Genomic DNA, 24,178 nt, shown 5'->3' with positions numbered 1-24,178 from the left:
GGGAAAATAATGGATCGAAATTAAATATATTACCACCAGTAAACTAAACATCAGAGAACGTTAGCAGACAATCTCCAAAGTGAAAAAACAAGAATTAAAGTAAATATAACGTAAATTATACACGCCACGTGTATGACGTGTACCGGCCACATATCAGATCCCATCCCAGGTGAGCGAAATCAAATTATTTATCCTTCTGTTCTGATATAATATTATGTACATATAACGTAAGGTCGCCAATTAAGGCCACCTTAAGGTTTTAATATCTGTAATATTTTATTCAGGAACAATATGGGGGAAAACTCTTGTATACGTATTGCCTAACATTTTAGCTATCGAATTTCAGGATAAAATACTAAATAAATAAAGAGATATAAAATTGTAACATTGAATAAATCTGGAATATTTGGCCTTATTAGGAACTGGTAGCTTATAAGGCCAGTATCATTTTTTACACAAATTGAGGTGGATAATAAATTTTAAACCTAAGAATTAAAGAACAAATACAAAATTTAGTGGAAGAAACTTTTATTCATATTAAAAACAAAAATTTGTCAATACATTAAGCACACATATCGCACATTTACACACATCTAGGACAATTGGCTTTATTAGGACACTGTCTACTTTTTTAATATCTAACATAAAAAAATAATAAAAAGCAATATAGAGGAAAAACAGTTCCAGTTCCTTAAAAAGTATTAATTTACTATCGCTTTACAAAGAAAAAATAATTGGCTTATATTCATTAAGTACCATTTTAGTAATTTTATAACTTACCAAAAATTTATAAACGAACTTCCGCACCGTAACAAACACGTGTCTAGTCTACTTGGCGCTGCTATGTGATACTACCGACTGAATGGCGTAGACGATTTTGACTGAGAAAGACATTTACGGTGGCCTCTAATATATAATATCTATATTTAGAAAAATATTTGCCATTGGCCTAATTAAGACACTGGCCTTATTTGGCGACACTACCTTACATATCGTTACCGTTTCGTCGCAACCCAGCATTTAATCATGGTTTTATGTCCTGTTATGAGATAGTTGACTTTTTTTTGGGTTTTTATAAATCCGTTTAAAAACTAGTAGGTGCGTAGACCATTCTATCAACGCGCAGCTGCGAAAATGTCTGAAAGTGACATTGATTGTATTGACAAGTTTGACAGGGCATAACCTAATGTGTACTTGTTTGGGACAGTAATGCTCTGTTTGGGTCAAATGAGATGGATGTAATTGTATTATAGAGAATGGAATATATCTTAAATGTGTATTTTTAGGTTCGTTTACAGTCTACAATCCCGTATTTACATTCTACCACATAATTTTGATATTTTGTTGGATTTGTTATGGATATATATATATATCTATATATATATATATATATATATATATATATATATATATATATATATATATGTATATATATAATTAAAAGTATGACATAATAGACCATTACCTACCCGTTCCACCAAATACATCAGCAGGAACTCTCGACTTCCAGACAGCTCAACACAGATGTGATAGTGCCCCGAAATTCCCCCAAATCTAGTGGACTTTTCTATGGATATACCCAGGAGTTGTCAAAGATAAGAGCTTCTTCTGTGTTTCAGTTCATAAGTATTAATATTTTGGTTTTTACTTTTCATTGACAAATTTGTGTAAGCTTTTGTTATGCATATAACAGGTATACTATATACATAGTTTTTTTAAAGAAGTAGGATTTTAAATAAAGTTAGGTAATGGTAAATAATAAATAACTAGTAAAATAAAATAAATTAATCGATAAGGGAAAGGGGAATTAAGATGTATATTAAGGTTATCTATAGAACACGAATTTTTTGGGTAACAGTCGATCCGGATGTCGATAAGATTGTTATAAACAAATAACTTGAGGAATCACATAACAGCTATTTTTCGCAAAACAAAACATTTTTTTGTATCTTTTGGGTCATCCTAAGCAAAAAATGTTTGTACAAGTTTTTTCGTAGGATGCATAGTTTTCGACATAAACGCGGTTGAACTTTCAAAAAATCGAAAAATTGCAATTTTTGAACGCGAATAACTTTTGATTGAAAAATAAAATAGCGATTCTGCTTACCGCATTTGAAAGTTCAAGTCAAATTCTATAGGTTGTGATTACATTCATTGCTAAAAATTAATTTTTTTATTGTTAAACAAAGCTATAAACACATAGTGATTGAATAATGTTTTCAATGCATTTCAATGTTTTCAATGCATTTCTCATTTGAAATCCAACGAGTAGGCGAGCATACAGACAATTTCTACGTAGATTACGTACATTAAAACACATCCATTAGGCACGAGAAACACTATTTGTTTATGGCATTGTTTAACAAACAAAAACTTAATTTTTAGCAATGCAAATAATTAAAACCGATAGAATTTGACTTGAACTTTCAAATGCCGTAAGCAGAATTGCAATTTTATTTTTTTAATCAAAAGTTATTCGGGTTCAAAAATTGCACTTTTTCGATTTTTTAAAAGTTTAACCGCGTTTATCTCGAAAACTATGCATCCTACGAAAAAACTTGTAAAACTATTTTTTTTTTCTGAGAATCAACCAAAAAATACAAAAAAAATGTTTTGTTTTGCGAAAAATCGCTGTTATGTAATTCCTCAAGTTCTTTGTTTATAACAATCTTATCGACATCCGGATCAACTGTTACCCAAAAAATTCGTGTTCTACGGGTCAAAATACATAAAAAAACTTGGGTAAGTCCATCTGAATTGAGGAGTCCGTTGTACCCCCCTGGCGACAGGACTAGTATTTCGGTTGTTTCGGACACTTAATAGTTCGATTGGTGAGTACCTCACCCTTTAAGTCTCTGCTAAATAAGGTATTAAATTTTTTTGTAACCATTAGTTGTTCTGGCATTCTTCTTCTTTAAGTACCGTGCCCAAATTTTTAGGCGTGGGTAGCTTCCATAACAATTTGCCGATATCGTTCTCGATCTTGTGCGGCATGTAACAATTGATCTGCTGATAAGCCAGTCCATTGACGAAGGTTTCGGAGCCATGAATATTTCTTCCGACCAATTCCTCTTTTTCCGTCGATCTTTCCATTGAGTATTAACTGCAGCATCCTGTATCTGCTACCTCTCATTATATGCCCCAGATATTCAAGTTTTCTCTTTTTTATCATCTTCATTAACACCTTCGCCTTGACCTACTCTATTTAACACTTCTCTGTTTGAAATGCGTTGCGTTTCGAAATGCGTCTGGCATTAACTATACCTTATCTAGTTTAGGATCAATTAATATTAAAATACTAACCATAGTATAGAATTCTGCTTCTCTCACGGACACTGACCTTGTTTTTGTTATTAATACCTTTACCTTTGGACAGTAGTAGTGGTAATTTACTTTGCGTGACCATTTGGTTCTAGATATTTTTTCAACTCCACCACTATTGTTTATCTCACATGTATTTATATGTATCATGGATGCATTTTAAATTGATAAATTTATTATAAATATATTTGTTATTAGTAAGGTTGATTTTTTATTTCAGCCTCTATCACCAGTGTATAATATAGCAGGGCAAGGTAAATAGTGAGTATTTTTGTATATCAGGTCATTGTATCAACTGTCATTTATTTGCTGTCTTTCCTTACTTAAAATATCTCGAACTTTTCAAATTCTCCCTCCAGAAAGCAACTCTGTTCGAGTTGGCGCCCTTCTTCTTCTTTATTTGTCGTATTTTCATATCATTCTATCTCCAGCGTTCTTATCTAGTTGCCTTCCATTCTTGTATTAACAGGTCTCATTTTCTTCCTTGTTTCTATCATTTCGATATCCCATATCTCTGTTTGTATATTTCAAAGCCAATATTCAGTGTATTGAAGCTAGCCCGAATACTCACTTGAGATTCAGTGTCTCCCTGCCTATTTGATTTATTCGTCTGAGGTAAGCCACTTCATTAGTATCTTAAATCTCTTCTCTTCCAGTGTTTCCCTTATTTTGTCAGTTCTTGCTCTTCAAAATATCAATACCCATAGTATAGAAGTTTCACAAGCCTCCTAATATCTCTTTTCAAAAAGGAAGACAAATCGGACCTAGAGAATTACAGAAGAAGTAGATTGTTAAACTCAATATTAAAATTATTAACTAAAGTTATAACAAATAAACTGAATGAATTTAAACCACTAGCGAAAGAACAACAGAGAAAAGACAAGCGCGACTAACCCTGAATAGACCACGGGTTAGTAATGGAGTGTCATGAGTCACTAGCCCAAGCTTTGGATGGTAACAACATCATCCAGAGGTGGGTTAAAGGACACAATGGAATAAAGGCAACCGCATTGCTGACCAGCTAACTAGGAAGTCAGCAAGCCTACGACCCTTAGGGCCGATCTTTTTGACTGGTCAACTACAACAATCATGGAAATTACCAAATGTAGAAGGGCCAGGATGTAGACTTGCCAATGTTATACTAAGCACCTTGGAAAGTCAGCATTAGAAAAGTACTTGAGAATGACCAGGAAAAACCTACGCTTGACAGTTGGTTTTTTAACTGGCCATTGTCAACTAAGTAAACACCTCTACACACAGGTGCTAGTAGACACACCTCTATGCAGGAAGTGTGAATGAGAAGACGAAACTGTCGAGCATGTCTTATGTGAATGGCTAGTGTTATCGTCAATACGAGAGTATGTGTTCGGAGAGCCCTCTCCTACACCTTCCGACATAAGAGAGAGAGAGAGAGATGTCACCTGGTGATTTGTCCACCTTCCTGGAAATGGCAGGATGGATAATGACCTAAGGACGACAGCTCCGGGATGATGCACAATGGGTCAACTGTGGTCCAAGTGGTGTGGGACTTGATTGGCCCTCGCTACTCTACAGACACAGATACAGAGAAGACAGGGGGATTCCCTGAGCACCGTATTATTCAACCTGATTATAGATGAAATAATAAAACAAGTAAGAACGAAAAAGGATACCAAATGGTATCCATTAAAAATTACGTTTCGTACAATTATGTGGTACAATTTTATTTTAATTATTTACACGGTTTATTTTTCATGATAAACCTTTAATAATAATTTATTTATTCACTCTGCATTAAAAAGTAAATAACATGTTTATTGTATAAATATTTGATGTGCTCGATATTTATCTATTTAGGATAGAAAAATACCAGCGCATTATACACATAATACTTATTGCGTGCATAATATAGTGTTTGTATGCGACAATAGTAACGCTCCTATTAATGTTAATTGGCAGGATTTAATAGGAAAACCTCCAAAATGATCATATTAATATAGTCCATATTGAGAGGCCACTCCCGTATGAAAAAAATTCTGATTCGAAATGTATAAACATTTTCAATTTCTTTGCAACACGAAAATGCAGCAGCTGCATAATGCTCTAGTTAAATCGGAGAGTGCAGGAAGAGTCTCTACCGGTTTCGGAGGTCTTTTCCCCCTCATCAGTAGTCCCATTTCCTCTTCTCTCACCAAGTTATCAATCGAAGTAGCACAGAAAACGACAATAAATATCGCTCCCATACAACCAGATTGACAACAGGTGGAAAACTTTCTTTGGTTACACCTCCTAAGATTTTCAAAATTTATAAATCATACAGGATGCAGAGGAAATTAAGATGAGAGAATTTTAAATAATTCACAACTCATCTGCTCAGCGTGGTAAAAGTTCCAACAAGAAAAAATCCTTAACACTCCTACAGAAGAGTAAATGAATTAAAAGTGTATAAACATTTTCAATTTCTTTGCAACACGAAAATGCAGCAGCTGTATAAAATTCTCTCATCTTAATTTCCTCGGCATCCTGTATGATTTATAAATTTTGAAAATCTCAGGAGGTGTAACCAAAGAAAGTATTCCACCTGTTGTCGATCTGGTGGTATGGGAACAATATTTATTGTCGATCTGTGTGCTACCAGAGAAGAAGGACCTGTGGTCCTTGTTCTCTGGTGCTACTTCGATTGATAACTTACTTTGTTTTTCGGTAGATGGCTCTAGTTCATCCGTGACATTTCTTTCTTTGCAATACGGAAAGGCCCAACGTGTGATGCCTGGGGAAATCGGAGAGAAGAGGATATGGGACTACTGATGAGGGGGAAAAGACCTCCGAAACCGGTATAGACTCTTCCTACACTCTCCGATTTAACCAGAGCATTATGCAGATGCTGCATTTTCGTGTTGCAAAGAAATTGAAAATGTTTATACATTTTTAATTCATTTACTCTTTTGTAGGAGTATAAACAGTATTACATCTGCAAAAACATACCCAAGTGCAGACGCAGCAACTAACCATAATCTGCTCTGTGCTGGATTCAAACTAAAACTAAAAAGAATAAAAGCCCCTTCAACGCAGAAGAAACCTAATACTCGACTCCTAAGAAATGCCGTAATAGCAGATGAGTTCGGAAATAAGATAAATCGTGAGATTAAAAAACAGTTAGAAAGATCTGAACAAGAAAATATCGGTCAAAATCTAGATATCATGAATTCCGCCATGGTCACCATAGCAAACGAAGTTTTGAAACCAGAAAAAGACCCAATAAAGAAAAAGGATTGGATGACCGATAAAATACTAGACCTTATTCAACAAAAGAAATTGGAAAAACAAAGACGAGATTCGGTATAGAGAGATATATCGACAAATAAGATACGAGGTTAAGCGAGCAAAAGAGGACTGGATGGAACAAAGATGTCGTGAAATGGAAGAACTACAAAGAAAACATGACGAGTTTAATATACATAAAAAGCTTAAAGAAATTACCTACACTCAGAGAAAAAGAACTCCTCACTTTATGAGAAACTCCAAAGGTAACCTAATTCTCGACTTGGATGAAAAAAAGGAAGAATGGACTAACTATATAAAAGAGCTCTTCCTGAATACGAGGCCACCACTTAACACCACAAAGTATACGAATACTGGTCCTAGTATTTTAAAAGCGGAAGTAGAGAAAGCCATCAAACAGAGCAAAAATGGGAAATCTCCAGGCCCTGACCAAATACCATCAGACTGGCTCAAACTTCTGGATGACAATAATGTCTCACAATTAACAAACATTTATAACCATATATACGAGACTGGAATGATGCCACAGATATGGTTGGAGTCTAAATTTATTCCACTCCCAAAAAAACCTAATACATCATCATGTAAAGACTTTGGACTAATTAGTCTCATGAGCCACTCTCTCAAGCTACTTTTTAAGATAATTCTTAATAGAATCAAGCAGAAATGTGAAGAGACAATGGGAAACAAACAATTCGGTTTCAGAGAAGGATTGGGAACAAGGGAAGCTTTGTTCTCAATGTTAACATTACTTCAACGATCATGGGAAGTACAGAAACCAATTTACGTCTGCTTTATAGATTTTGAGAAGGCGTTTGATAGAGTTCAACATGATAGGTTGTTTGAATATCTAGAAATGATTGGAATAGATGATAAAGATCTGAGACTTTTACAACATCTATATTGGAATCAAGAAGCTTCTATTCTGGTAGACGGCAAAGAAACAGACAAAATTTGTATTCAAAGAGGTGTCAGACAGGGTTGTGTGTTATCTCCAACTTTGTTTAACGTATACTCAGAAATAATTTTTAATGAAGCCTTGGAAGGACAATGTGGAGTTCGAATCGGGGGAGAAACTATTAACAACATCAGATATGCAGACGACACCGCGATCATGCCTGAAAATATCGAAGATCTTCAATTCCTTATTGATCGAGTCACTAGAGAATGCTCCAATAACGGACTTTACATAAATGCAACAAAGACAAAGTTACTTGTGGTTAGTAAACAAGACGTCGGCCCTATGCAACTAATTGTCAGTGATGAATCAATAACAAAAGTTAACCATTTTAAATACCTAGGATGTTGGATAAACGAGACACTAAATCCGGATGAAGAAATTAAAACTCGTATAGAAATTGCAAGAGGAGCATTTATGAAACTTAGATCTATTCTGAGCAACTCTCAGCTGAATTTACAACTAAGAATCAAGTTCCTAAAATGTTATGTGTATCCTGTATTACTATATGGATGTGAAACCTGGATCATGAAGGTTAACATGATGAACAAATTAGAAGCCTTAGAGATGTGGTCGTATCGTAGAATGCTCAGAATATCTTGGGTTCAACGCATTTCAAACAGAGAAGTCTTAAACAGAGTAGGTCAAGGCGAAGGTGACTTAATGAAGATGATAAAAAAGAGAAAACTTGAATATCTGGGGCATATAATGAGAGGTAGCAGATACAGGATGCTGCAGTTAATACTCAATGGAAAGATCAACGGAAAAAGAGGAATTGGTCGAAAGAAATATTCATGGCTCCGAAACCTTCGTCAATGGACTGGCTTATCAGCAGATCAATTGTTACATGCCGCACAAGATCGAGAACGATATCGGCAAATTGTTATGGAAGCTACCCACGCCTAAACATTTGGGCACGGTACTTAAAGAAGAAGAAGGAGTATAGAGGAATCTTTCTTGTTGGAACTTTTACCACGCTGAGCAGATGAGTTGTCAATTATTTAAAATTCTCTCACCTTAATTTCCTCGGCATCCTGTATGATTTATAATTTTTGAAAATCTCGGGAGGTTGTAACCAAAGAAAATATTCCACCTGTTGTCAATCTGGTGGTATGGGAACGATATTTATTGTCGTTTTCTGTGCTACTTCGATTGATAACTTACTTTGTTAATTCTGATTCGATTTCTTTGCTGATTCCTGTTTAAGAATGTCCCCTTCAAACCAATCAAAAGCGTACCGGGCTAAATTTTTGGGCAGAAAGATCCACTCTTTTGCTCCGTAAAATAGTATTTCAAGTTGTTTAGGTCATTCTAAACAAAATATGTGCCTTGTTAAATTCCTCAGAAGTTGATAGTTTTTGAGTTATAAGCGATTTAAAATCTAAAAAATGCGAAAACTCATCACTATTTAGTAATAAAGTGGTGTAACTCAAAATTTCTCCGTTTTCACTTAAATAATGAAACTAATTAACTGCATCGCCACCTACCAGTGAGTAGTAAAATCATAGTCTAATTCAACCTGGAACCCTCATTTTAAACAAAGATAAAATGGACAAATTTACCATTGTATTTAAAACACAGCTTTTGGCTGTCTTCCGAAGATTGTGATTTTTAAGTTACACCACTTTAGCAGCGTCATATGTAATTTATTATTTTGAAGTTTCAAAGTGCCTATATTGAAACATTCAGTTTCAATATTGTATTATTCCAATTTTGACCGTTGTTCTTTAATAATTATGCGCGTTGTTAATAATTATGCGCGTACACTCGATTTTCAAGCCCGCACCGCCGCACGTCGCACTATATGGTGCGTCTCTGTCGTACTTATACATATTGCACGTACTTATGCGAACACTTCCCAACCAACACTTGGCATCTATTGTTTAATTTAAATAAAACGGGATAATACCCGACGCGCGACGGTTGGCTGTATACCATCTAGTTAAATAAATATTAACGTGAAGTAAAACACTCCTGGTGTAGTTGGTATATTTTAATAAAAATTTTAAAAATTTTTTTATTAAAATATACCAACTACATCAGGGAGTGTTTTACTTCACGTTAAATTTTATTGTATAATTTATTATTATCATAGTTTTTTTGAATAATTGATTTTTGTTTATTCAAATAATTCTTGCCAATATGCTAATTAAATATGCCAATCATATAGTGCGACAGGCACGCACTATATGGTTGGCAGTGGACGCTCATAATTAACAATTAAAAAACAACGGTCGAAGGACCGGTTTCACTAACAACAAATAAATAATAATTATTGAATAGTAGTTATTCGTCGGATAAAATGTATTGGTAGATTATCAGAGAAGGGCTAAATTATGGAATAAATTAATTTTCTCTAAAATGGACGACTTTAGAGAAAAATCCCGAAACAGGTCGATTTTGATGTTTAAATTACAATTTTTTGGCATATATTTCATACTAGTGACGTCATTCATCTGGGCGTGATGACGTAATCGATGATTTTTTTAAATGAGAATAGGTGCCGTGTGGCACCTCATTTGAAAAGGTGTTCAATTCTCTATTCAATAATATAAACATTAATATCATTATTTATACAGGGTGGCCAAAAAACAAATTTTTAAATTAAATTAATTGACGAAAAAAGAAGAATGTATGCAATTTATTTAACTCAAAATACATTCTATCACTGTCAGAAAATAGGAAATAATGTTTATTTGGCAAATAAACATTGCTTTTCGCTTAAATTAAATGTTCAAACTGCCAAGTGGTAGGTGGGAGGCTGTTTGTGATTTAATTTAAGCGAAAAGAAATGTTTATTTCTGAAATAAGCATTTTTTTCTATTTTCTGACAGTGATAGAATGTATTTTGAGTTAAATAAATTACATACATTCTTCTTTTTGCGTCAATAAATTTAATTCAAAAATAATTTTTTTGGTCACCCTCTATAAATAATGATATTATTATTTATATTACTGAATAGAGAATTGAACACCGTTTCAAATGAGGTGCCACACGACCCCTATTCCCATTTAAAAAAATCATTGATTACGTCATCACGCCCAGATGGATGACGTCACTAGTATGAAATATATGCAAAAAAATTGTAATTTAAAAATAAAAATCGACCTGTTTCGCGATTTTTCTCCAAAGTCGTCCATTTTAGATAAAATTAATTTATTCCATAATTTAGCCCCTCTCTGTATTTTTATTGTTTCAATACAAATTTGATGATTTAAAGTTAAACTAACGAATTTACTTTCTTACAGATATTTACAGCGAGATTAACTTGTCAATTTATTCAAAAAATAAATAATATTTATTTGATAAATAAATAAAATCAGTATTATTTTATATTGGTAAATTGGAGAAATGTCAGTTTTATTGCTCGAATAACTTTATTCATCGAATAATATATTATTTGTCGTTGGTAAAACCAACCATAAATTGAAAAAAGCTCCTATTACTTTTCGGTATCTCGAAATTGAATGGTTAAAAATAATAATTTACACATGAGTTTTCAAACCTCAAAAATGTATATTTTTGCACGTTTCAGATTTTAAATCGCTTATAACTCGAAAACTAAGAACTTTTGAGAAAAATGAAAAGAGGCCTGTTTTGTTTAAAATGACGCAAAACACCTTAAACAATATTTCCGGGGGCAAAAAGGTGATTTTTTGAATTTGTTTAATAAAAAGTGGTTTAAAAGATTTCTGTCCAAAAATTTCGACCGGCACCCTTCCGATTTGTTTAAAGGGGGGCATTTTTGAACAGGAATACGCAAAGAAATAAATTAAATCGGAACTTTTTTCATACACAACATGGACTAATTACTTTGCACTAGCTCGCTATACTTTTTCCGGTAAAATTATTGTATTAAAAAATTACTGCATTAAAATTTTTCCAGCAAATCCGTGCGACTTACACGTGGTAAACTAAACCTTTTGTTGAATTAACGTGCAAATACCACACCATTAAATGCAGAGTAATTATTCAGATGGCGCCACACTTCCGTGAATACTTCTATCAACATGAATTATTTAGTACGGGCCGTGTCATTTGGAACACAACAGTTTTACTAGCCGCGAAGGGACTACTATTACATTTCTGAAGTTAAAAAATAAGGAAAATATATCGGAGGAAATAAACCTATATTAAAACAAAAGTAAACAACTGTAGAAACCTTGGAAGTCGCCCACAAAAATACAATTTAATTAGAATATTAAAAATATGATGGAGAATATTTGGTATGTTGGAAATATGGTCTAAGGATATTTTACATCACCAAACAACCCGAAAAGCAAAGTGAAAAAGCAGTACCTAATATAACAATAGCAGCTATGGAGGTCTTAAGTTGTGCTCACTACGGAGAGCAATGGATTGTATCCACGCTCCGACCCTTGCTCCCTGGTATTTATATTCGTTATATTCGTGAATTCTCGCATTTAAAATAATGTAGTTATTTTACATAGCGATCGATAATATAGTTTCGATCAATATGTAAAATAAATACATTATTTTAAATGCGAGAATTTACGAATATAAATACCAGGGATCAAGGGTCGGAGCGAGGATACAATCCATTGCTCTCCGTAGTTAGCACAACTTTACTTAACCTACCTTCTTTCCTGACGTTTTCCCAAGTATTTCAATAGCGGTCTCTCTAATAATATTGGCCGTTTTTCTACAAATTGTGTTATGGCTTCCTTTCATGTTCCAACATATTTTAGTAATGTTTTTAATATTTTTCAATATTATTAATGTTGCTAATAGGATTGAAAACTTTACCTTTCAATTGCCAGATGACCCTAGTCACCCAATCCATACACGTCAGTTGCAATGTGGGAATAAGCTTTCATGGTTGGTCACTTCGAGTATGGAGCAGCAGGCCTACGTCTCTCCGATGAGACTCCAATAAGAGTCGAAAATCGTCGATTCAGAGTGCTGGACTGCGCTACGTATTGTAAGTGAAAAATAAGATTGTTTTGCCTTCGCATTGCAACTGAATAAAAATGGTATACATTTTTATTAGGTACTTTCACTTTATTTTCTGTTTCTATTTTCGTAAATGTTAGCTACTTTGCATAGTAGTTTTGGGTATTAATTAAGTCTGTGTCTTCTTCATTATCGTGGTCTATGTTTCTTCATTTTCATTATCTGTGCTTTCTTCACTGTCATTAGTTGTATGCTCCCCGTTTAAATTCATCAAAATGTTGTTTCCATCGTCTTAATATTATTTGGTTATCAAATATAATTTTTCCTTCTTTTTAATCTTTATTATAAATATTAAATCATAAAGCCTATTAGGGCAGTCAATGAGGGTATTTGGCTCCGAATTCCATCCTACTATATCGATTTACTTGATATTTTCACAGTAAGTAGAGAATAGCTTAAGAAACAAAGTCTACCCTATGCCGATGTGCGCTTTTATCTTGGGGGTGGTTCCTACCACTTCTTGTGAGTGAAAAATGTTTTGGTTAAAATAGCCACGGAAGAGGCTAGAGAATGTAATTTTAATCAAAAACTGTTCTATAATTATTTTTTGAAAACTCAATAATTTTTGAGTTATTCGTGGTTGAAAATTGGCCATTTTCATTGAAAAATGACACCTTTTCGGACGGATTTTTGCGAATACCTTAAAAACTATGCATCTAACAAAAAAACTATATAAAATATTTCTGTAGGTTATAAAAAAACAAAAAGATTCGTTCCTTCATAAATCTTATAGTTAAAATACAAAAAGGGATATGATAGGTAAGAAGAGTTTGTTTTTTTGCTGAATGCTCAAATCGGTGTATTCAACTTGAAATAACAGAGAAACTGTCGATTTTAGGTGTATAATGATACCAATAACTTTTGTAGTGCTTGAAAAGACCTTATCTATGCTGTGCATTGAGCAATACTAAATGTCGATTACATTCAAACTAAGCGAGATATTCTGCAAAAAAGTTGATGACTAATGTATTTTAAGAAGAAATGAGAAGTATATTTCGGAATGGGACGTTTCATCGCCGCCGTTTCGATGCCGCCGGTTCATCGCCAGTCCATTTCATCGCCGTCATATCTCGCATTTCCTAGAATTCCTAATTAATACTAAAAATAAATAATAATTGTAACTGTCGAAAATTCGGAAATATATCATATAGCGATTAATTGACTGGCGATGAATCGGCCGGCATCGGCATCGACCTGGCGGCATCGAAACGACGGCGATGAAACGTCCTAGGCCCGTATATTTAACCCCTCATCCATCAGAATTCAAATACATCGTTTTCCTTCTACAATACTTTTTATTATAGTTATTTACATGTTCAAAAAGTTAGACTGGATTAAAATGAATGGTTTTTGAAAAAAATAAGATCAAATTATAGAACGCATTTTTAAATTTTCTTAAAGATCTTCCTTTTTCTCCATGTAACTCGAAAAAGATAAGAGATACGAAAAAAAGATACCACACTAAAATGTTGGGTTTTTTCAGATAAAAATTTCCTTTTTATTTTTCATTACTGTATCTCTTATCATTTTCAAGTTACATATAGAAAAAGGAAGATTTTTAGGAAAATTTCATTCATTTTAAACCCGTCCAACTTTTTGAACATAAAAATAACACTATAATAAAAGATATTGTGAAAAGAAAACGATGCATTTACATTTTGGTGGATGGGGGTTAAAATCACGTCTCATTTTTTCTTAAAATACATTAGTTATCAATTTTGTTTGCAGCATATCTCGCTTAGTTTTAATGTAATGGACCTTTAATATAGCTCATTTTAAAGGTCTTTTCAAGCACTACAAAAGGTATTAGTAGCATTATACACCTAAAATCGACCGTTTCTTTGTTATTTCAAGTTGAATACACCAATTTGAGAATGTACCAAAAAACAAACTATTTTCACCTACCATATCTATTTTTGTATTATAACTAGAAGATTTATGAAGGCAAGTGTCTTTTTGTTTTTTTATAACCTACAAAAATGTTTAATATAGCTTTTTTAGTTAGATGCATAGTTTTTAAGGTATTCGCAAAAAACCGTTCGAAAATATTATGTTTCAATGAAAATGGCCAATTTTCAACCACGAATATCTCAAAAAGTATTGAGTTTTCAAAAAAAAATCATAGAGCAGTTTTTGCTTAGAATTAGGTTCTCTAGCGAATTCCGTGGTAATTTTAACCAAAAAATTTTCCACCCGTAAGAAGGGGTGGGAACCACCCCCAAGATAAAAGCACACATCGGCATAGGGTAGACTTTGAATTAGGAGATAGATAAGTAGAGGCTAGGCCCAAAATTTCATTAAAATCCATGCAGTAGCATAGAATTCGGAGGTAATATCCTATTCTTGCTCCCATTGACTGGCGTATATTTACTTAGTCTCTACGAACCAAAAACAACCGTCTACCTGCAATTTATTCCATATATTCCCGTAAAACGAAATCAATGCTAAAAAACGCATTACACAGTGTATTTTGAAGAACCACCCTCTTCATACTGTATTACTAACGTGCGACGTAGGCAAGAAGAGACGATATGGATGCGGTAAAGGCATTAAATTTTCGGAGAAAAACAAAAAGCGAGGTCATAAAAATGCCGTTTGATGTAGTAAAAGACTTCGGCGGAATATGCACATGCATAATAAAAGAAAGAGTGTTTGATAGTCTTTTCGAAAAAAAAAAATGGGAACATTATAGCTACGAGTAATGGTTGTTTTTACTGGAATCGTCTTTACGTGAGCAATGGCTTTTAGAAAACTTTTCAGACTATTTTATGTTTTTTTAGTTTTATGGATTAACTTTAAACAGTCTTTTAAATCCAGATATGATTAAAAATGAAAAACGCTATAAGAAATATATTTTGTAATTTTGGGATAAAGATAAATCTTATTTTATGTTTATATGAGATTAATCCACTATTATTGGTATAATGAAAATTCTATCTATTTATCTACGAAGATCCTACGGCCTCTGCCGCATCCCGCATTTCGATCTCCACCTTTTTCGATCGGCCCATTCCTCCTCATTTATGGCTCTATCTCTCATTATTCCTCTGATTTCTTCTCTCCATTCTAATGCTCGTATTCCTCTCCTTCTTCTATTACATGAAACATATTTTAAGGCCTGTTTTGGCCATCGTTCATCATTCACTCGAAATGCATGCCCGTACTATAAAAGCTGTTTGGATTCTATTATATTGTAAAGACAGTTCCGTAGATTGATCCTACATAGAAAAAGTCCCTCGACGTGAAAGAAGAAGTAGTCACGTACGAGAATGTTCTGGATGTCATGGAATAACCCAGAAATGTCTGGTGACGCCCAGAACGCCAGAAATCTATATAAACATCTGTGATTGACATTTTACAGTTCAGTTGTAATTGAGTCTTTAAAAGTTGATATTATAGTTGTCATTGAGTTTAATAATTGTAATATTGTTCGAGTTCAATAAAGTTATTTACAAGAAGTGTAACAAAATCTACGGTATTGTAAATCCTTCCTGTTCTTCGCATGGGATTTGATCAAGTCTGGATATCCGATAAGATCTTCTTAGATAGTCCATTTCTACTACTTCCAGTTTTTTCTTCTCTTTCATCGTCATTTGCTAACATTCAGATCCGTATCCGTATCCAGTCTGATCCTTTTTACCTGCGTATTACGACTCTACGATAGTATGAGAAAACAACTGTATACATGAAAATCCGTACACAGGGACTCTTTTTCGCCTCATAACCACGTTTTTAGCATTTGGAAACACTGTGGGATGGTAGGTACTTGAAGAAGAGGAATTCCAGTATATCTTTTCTGTTTACAAAAATACTAATCTTTAACAAAGTTAATCTCTATTTAATTTATACAATAATAATAAAATGTTTAATACTGGGGTTTTCCTGTAAGCTGAAAATAAACATGCCACAAATAATCTCGTTTTATTTCAAGAGCAATAAATCAACTTTGAAAAATTCATGCTAGATTTCGATAAGATCGACAATGTATCATCCTGTAATAAACAAGGTAAAAAGCATAAATATTGATAAAACATCGATAAAACACATTAAAATCGTTTTAGTCCAATCTCCAAACGTGTCATTTATATAAAACAGATCGTGGAGGGATTGATTCCCAAAATGTCAATATATGTTCCGACTGGGTATATGAGAGTGTCGGAATTGCTATAAAGGTAAATGGTTGTCCATTAGTCCTAATATATAAACTGTATGAATGCCATAGGTTCGTATTCACAACACAGGGAGAAATATATTTATCGGGAAAGTGAACGTAATGTACGACTGCATCATTTTTTGTCGCTGCAGTTTTTTTAAAGCTTTATGCGTGTGTGCGCTTTTGATTTCTGGTTTATACACAATATTTAAATTATTCTGTCTGGGATATGGCATGCTTACTGAATTCATTTTGGTAATTTCGCAATAAAATGAGATTTTTTTAATTTAATGAACACCAATAAGATGATTAAGAACATTTGATGATACTATCTGATCAAATATGAAAAAAAAGTTGATTAATAGCAAGCTGAAAATTTGTTAATAGCTTAAGGGTGTCTAGTCGGATAAACTTTGATATATGGGAACACTGGAACAGGAGCAGTTTTAATTGTGGAACAGGTTAAAAATTTGAACGGTCAGACCACGAAAACGGCACATTTATTTTGTCCGACAGAACAGACTTAAACTCTCCGAATAGAGATTAAACTCTCATGCAAAAAACAGACTGCTATTTATCACCTGTCATCATTCCTGTCATTTCACATATTCTACGGGCCGGTTGTTCGAACGCTAATCAACAGTGATCACTATCAAATATTTAATTACTGTCAAAACTGTCAATGTCAACTTTGGTTGGGTGGGTAAAAACATAATTGATTACAATTCTGGGACTATAATCAATTAATATAACAATAATTATTAACGTAATTGATAATAAATCTCATAATTTTAATTAATTATGTTTTCAGCAACCCAAACAAAGTTGACATTGACAGTTTGGTGACAGTAATTAAATATTTGATAATGATAATTGTTGATTAGCGTTCGAACAACCGGCTCTAAATGTTCCACTCATTAAAACGCCCATTTGGTGATAAATAGCAGTCTGATTTTTGCATGAGAGTTTAATCTCTGTTCGGAGAGTTTAAGTCTGTTCTGTCGGACAAAATACATGTGCCGTTTTCGTGGTCTGACCGTTCCAAATTTTTAACCTGTTCCACAATTAAAAATTTCCCTGTTCCAGTGTTCCCATATATAAAAGTTTGTCCGACTAGACACCCTTAAGCTATTAACAAATTTTCAGCTTGCTGTTAATCAACTTTTTTTTCATACGCGGGATCCAGACCTAAAATAATATGATCAATGAGCAACTTTTTTCTAACCTACATTGCTACTAAAAACTTATGACTAAGGTTAAACTCACTAGTATTCCTTAGGTTCTGTAATTTATTGCACAAATATTAATCTGTACCACCACTTGCACTATACTCTACTTTTCACTTAACTAACTCGAAGGGTGTCTTCCTCTTGAGTCTTTTAGCCAGATCCGTGTTGTCGAGGAGCTGGACGGCCTCAACAATGACGTGTTGAAGAAGTCGTTGTTTGTGACCGTTGGAAAAATTTTTAATGGTCTTGTTAACAGTATCCATTTCTAGGTCCCTATGGAGGTCACTGTTTCTATAGTGTCAATGAGTGTTGACAATAATCCTTAGCACCTTGTTTTGGAATCGCTGGATGATTTCTAAATTACTCTTACTGGCACAACTCCATAGCTGGATGCCGCATGTCCATAGATTTTTTATAATCTATTGATACAAAACTTTTTGTTGTCGATTGACAGTGTGGATTATCTTTCCAATAGCCAATACATTTTTATACCTAGTTGATGTTAAGCTGTTCTCTTTTCTTTTAAACATAAGCCCTCTGAATCTTGTAGTTTTCTTGCTGCTTCTTCATGGTCTTCAACCTTTATAGGTTATATGAATGCCATAGGTGTATTCACACAGGGATAAATATATTCACTGGGAAAGTGACCGTAATGTACGACTGCATCATTTTTTGTCGCTGCAGTTTTTTTAAAGCTCTATGTATGGTACGCTTTTGCTTTCTGGTTTATACATAATATTTAAATTATTCTGTCTGAGATATGGCATATGGCATGGTTACGGAATTCATTTTGGTAATTTCGCAATAATAAAATGAATTGATAGATACCAATTTTCTAACGTTAGAAACAGTTAATTTTCTTTATTTCTTTATCTATTCAGTATTTTTAGAGTGAGTTGAAATAATGGCATGATGGAAAGAATATTTGCAAAGCCTACTAGATGCGAAAAAAAGTAGAAAAAAAATTAAAAACGGTAAATCTCCCGGATATGATAAAATTACCCCTGAGATGATTAAAAATCTGGGAAACGACGCTATAAATTTCTATTGGTAATTTTTTAAAAAAGCATGGGAGAAAAAAGGGTACCAAGAGATTGACAATTAGGTCTTATAGTGCCAGTACATAAGGAGGGAGATAACAAAGACTGTATTAATTATAGGGAGATTAGGTTACTCAACACCATAGCTAAGCTGAACCAAAGAATACAGGAAAACTGAGAAGTATTGTTGAGCTAACACTAACACAATACAGAGTGGCTTTCGAAAAAAAAAGAAGTGTGTACAATGAATCATATATTCACCATAAAAATAACTTATTAGAAAGGCACAAAATACAGGGGAAGAGCTATACTTGTGATTTATTGACATAGAAAAAGCCCTTAATAGAGGGCCAAGAACCAAAATTTGGGAATGCAAAGCGAATATGGATATACCGGGGTGTACACTTTTTATAAACTTATAAAAAGTGTACAAAGTCTGTATAAAGAATCAGTGAACTGCATGGAAGCCAACAAAAAGAAATAAATGACACGATAAAAAAGAAAGGGGAACATTGCATATTATGCAACAAACCAAACATTTATCAACAAGAAGGAAATATCTCAAACAATTATAATGTCCGTTTTTAACGATACAGTTCCATTACAGATCGATACTTACATACGGTTGCGAAGCATTGGTGTTACAGCAAGAAAGAAATAAAATCCAATGCAATAAAATACAATGGTTGAAATGACATATACGAAAAGATAAAGTAAAACAATAAGAAGAGTTTAATAATTAAATAATAAGATTCCGTCATTTACAAAAGTTACCCTACGTAATTGACTAAACTATAATTACAGCGTACTCTCGAAGATTAAAGACAAGACGGCTATCTCATTTACCAACTTATCTCAAATGTGATGGGCCGCATATAGGCCAAACATCGCAGTGGTTAAAACAAAGAATAACGCGGCACAAACGTCATTGTAAAACAGAGATAAATTCTTGTACAGCAGCACACCATTTCAACATAACAGGCCACACATAATTTATCAGATGTCAAGATCATGATCTTATATCTAAATCTGAATGATTTGAAGACCATTTTGCAGAAATTTGATATTTGTATCCTTAAATAGTCAGTGTATTGTTTAGTTTTAGTAGTTACAATGCATAATAGTGAAAAATAAAAAAAAAATTGTACGCCTAAGGAATTGGAATTACTGCCCCTCAATGTCAAATAAAGCTTGTACGTGATATGCCTCTTCTATTTTTAGTCAATACTTTGAAAAGCAAACAGTTCTTCCTGCAGTATTATGTTCCAATTTTTCGCCCAACTCCAATCGATGGATTGATGTCTATATTAAGCAAAAATAGCATCACTTAGTCGCTGGAAAAATATACAATACAAATTAATTCAGTAAACGTAATTAATTTATATTAAAACGGGATAGTTCCCGGGAGTTAGCTGTATAGTGTATACCATATAGTTAAATTACTTTTAACATGAAGTCAAAACTCTTTTATGTAATTGGTATAATTTAATCAAGAAGTAAAATTCTAAAAAGTACAAATAGATTAAATTATTTAAATTTTTAAATTTTGCAATTGATTCTTTTAGGTCTGGATCCCGCGTATGAAAAAAAAGTTGATTAATAGCAAGCTGAAAATTTGTTAATAGCTTAAGGGTGTCTAGTCTGATAAACTTTGATATATAGGAACACTGGAACAGGGGCATTTTAAATTGTGGAACAGATTAAAAATTTGGAACGGTCAGACCACGAAAACGGCACATTTATTTTGTCCGACAGAATAGACTTAAACTCTCCGAACAGAGATTAAACTCTCATGCAAAAATCAGACTGCTATGTATCACCTGTCATAATTCCTGTCATTTGACATATTCTACATGTTCCACTCATTAAAACGCCCATTTGGTGATAAATAGCAGTCTGATTTTTGCATGAGAGTTTAATCTCTGTTCGGAGAGTTTAAGTCTGTTCTGTCGGACAAAATACATGTGCCGTTTTCGTGGTCTGACCGTTCCAAATTTTTAACCTGTTCCACAATTAAAACTTCCTCTGTTCCAGTGTTCGCATATATCAAAGTTTGTCCGACTAGACGTCCTTAAGCTATTAACAAATTTTCAGCTTTCTATTAATCAACTTTTTTTCATACGCGGAATCCAGACCTATTTCTGTTTAACTTCATTATTATTATTATTTTTGAATTATATTGACGATTTATGTAATTTTAGTAAATTTAATTGTTTGAATTTGACGCGATAAAAACGTTCGATAAGATGCTGGTTGCAAGTGATACAAACGTGTGAAAGATATGAATTTATTGACTCTAAAACACTAAATTAAACAGTAAAATATAGGATAAGTCCGGTACACTTTGAACTGTCTAAAGTTGGATAAACACGACACAAACCACTTTGAAGAGATGCACGCTAAGGGATTGTTTCACCCATATGACTTTGGCCGTGGTGTTTGAAGACTTGACGAATGCTTTACGAACCTTTCTTGGCTATTGCTTCTTGGCGACTGCCCTTATCGTATGAGGACATGTGGATATATCGGTATAAAAATACCACGTTGCCACGTCATAAGAAAAAGGCAAAAATAAATTAGAAGAGGGCATAAACATTGTTATTGTTTTGTTTTCTTGACTTTTTATAAGCTTTGTCGATAAAATTGTACAATTTTTCATGACAATAAAGCATATTTCTATTCTATTACATTAGTCGTTCAGAACGTTTCCGGTCTTATCAGTCCATCTTCAGTGTACCTAAAAGTAAGTAACCCCGCTTATAATAGGTTGTAGCTATAAGTTGAAATAAGTATAATCTAATAAAATGCCTTAGTTGAATCTTGAAAAAAGTGATATGAAGAAACAGAGAAACGAATTGTATATAAAAAAACTGGAGAAAATAGAAAACTATTTGAATTATTTTAGAAATGACTAAAAGCTGAAGAGTGTAGTGATAAAGAGTCAAGTTGATAATATGAATAACGAGTATGGAAGTAGTGAAGGATATAAGACAGATGAGAAAAAACTCACCTTTTTTCAATTATTATCAAGTGGAGTTACTTACTTTTAGAAAAAAACGACTAAAATCCTTTATAAAAGGTGTATTTTTAAAAATCCCTAAAAAGGGCTACATCACAGAACTAGTTTTCGATCGGATGACCAATCGTCATCAGTGCTTACGTGATCTAACATGCTGACCACCAAAATAGAATATTATAAAAATACATGGGTAAAAACCCTTTAAAATTGATCCGTCATGGAAACAGACAAAATATATGTATGAACTTAAATATAGATGTTCAAAATATTCCATGTAATATGCTCCAGGTACCATTTGAGATCAAAATTGACTTGTTCACATGTTGACTGTATGGTGGCAAGTGTTACAGTCAACATGTGAACAAGTCAATTTTGAGCTCAAATGGTACCTGGAGCATATTACATGGAATATTTTGAACATCTATATTTATATATATATATATATATATATATATATATATATATATATAAAGGGTTGTCTACAGCTAATGCCGTTTCCCTTCCGTCAGCCAGGACTTCCATTTTTTTCGATCTTCCCAGTCTCCGTCTTCCAATCCTTTCTTAGACATGGCTTCGTCGACTTCATTTTTTTAAGATCTTCTAGGTCGTCCTCTTCTTCTCGTTCCTCTTGGGCTCCATTCTGCAACCTTGTTTATCCAAGTGTTTTCTGCTCTGCGTACGTGGCCGTACCATTTCAGTCTTCTCTCGTCTATATATTGCAGGGCATCCTTTTCCACTTGCATTCTTCTCCTTATCTCCTCATTTGTTATTCTGTCTCTTCTGGTGAGACCACAGCATCTTCTCCAGTATTCCATTTCGGTTGCCAGAATGCTTTTTTGGGTTTTTTTGTTTATGACCCAAATTTCTGCGTCATATGTCATGATGCTTCTTACTATTGTTTGGTATATCATTCTTTTTGTTTTTCCCTTGACGTTTTTATTCCAGATTACATTATGGAGTTGTCTGATGCAAGATCTTGTTTGACCCAATCTACTTTTTATTTCTGCTTCTGTTGTTCCGCTTTTCGACATTATAAAGCCCAAATATTTAAAATTGTTCGTTCCTTTTATTTCAACTTGTTCTTCTACTTCTAAGTTTTTTACGTCTTCTTCCGATATTACTAAGTATTCCGTTTTCTTCATATTTATCTCCAGGCCCACCTTTTTGTATTCCTCTTTTAGTTTTCTTACCATGTAACTGATATCCTCTTCATCTTGAGCCATCACCACCTGATCGTCTGCGAAACACAATGTGTAGAGATAATCGTCCCTTATCGGTATTCCCATACCCCTACACTTTGTCTTCCAAGTTGTTAGTGCGTGTTCTAAAAATATTTTAAATAGAGTCGGTGACGTTGGGCATCCCTGTAGTAATCCTTTTGTTGTTTTGAAGTTAGCAACTACCTTGTTTCCGATTTTTATATTTACTTCATTTCCACTGTACAGGGTGTCCCAAATTGGTATGTTTTGCAGTGTATACCGAAAACTAGAGGAGATAGAAAAAAAGTAGCTAAGATGTCATGACTTCTTTTTTCGTTAAAGTAACGATTGCCCAATCAAATCATCAATAGATCCTCACATTATCGAGATACTGGGCGATTATTGAAAAATGTCGAAAACGACAGGGTTACAGATCTTCTTTATTAAGAAAAATTTTAAAAAACTTTATAGGAACTTTTGATAGATATATTATGGACGTATTCAGTGGCGTACAAAAAACTTTTTTAGGGGGTCTCGCTAAGGAAATATAAACCATACTTATGTTTTTTTAAATGGGACACCCTGTATATTTTGACATTTTTCGTTTGCCTTTTTAATTGTCTTTCATCTGATATGACATATCGTATATCTATTTTCAGTTGTTGGAGCTAATGTGCAAATAAATTGTTTATAGTTGACGTCAGGTTAAAGGCACTTAAAAATAAAACACTCGGTAACGTATTTTAACATTTTAATATTAGGGTACCAATCCTTGACATTTTTATTTAGCAAAAATAAAATCAATCAACTTAAAAAATAGGAATAACAAATTTACCAACAACAAAAAACTACTTAACTACAAGAATTAATTTTACAAAAATAATAATATTAACGTAAACCAACAAACAACAATAATAAACAACGTAACAACTATAATTAATTTTACAAAAATATGAAAATTATAATAAATGTTCAAAATACTCCCCGTTTTGTTGTAATAATAATTGACACCTTTTTCTTACA

The 24,178-nt window shown here is 33.3% G+C and overlaps 1 protein-coding gene across 1 annotated transcript in view; it reads right to left on the bottom strand.

Annotated features, from left to right (window-relative positions):
* Positions 1 to 24,178, bottom strand: part of LOC114324187 (amyloid-beta-like protein) — a 314,926-nt gene that overhangs the window by 108,449 nt on the left and 182,299 nt on the right. The gene's annotated exons all lie outside the window — the stretch shown is intronic.

The sequence above is a fragment of the Diabrotica virgifera genome, chromosome 5, assembly GCF_917563875.1.
Source record: "Diabrotica virgifera virgifera chromosome 5, PGI_DIABVI_V3a".
In the NCBI taxonomy this organism is placed as follows: domain Eukaryota; kingdom Metazoa; phylum Arthropoda; class Insecta; order Coleoptera; family Chrysomelidae; genus Diabrotica; species Diabrotica virgifera.
This window is presented reverse-complemented; position numbering and strand designations above follow the sequence as displayed.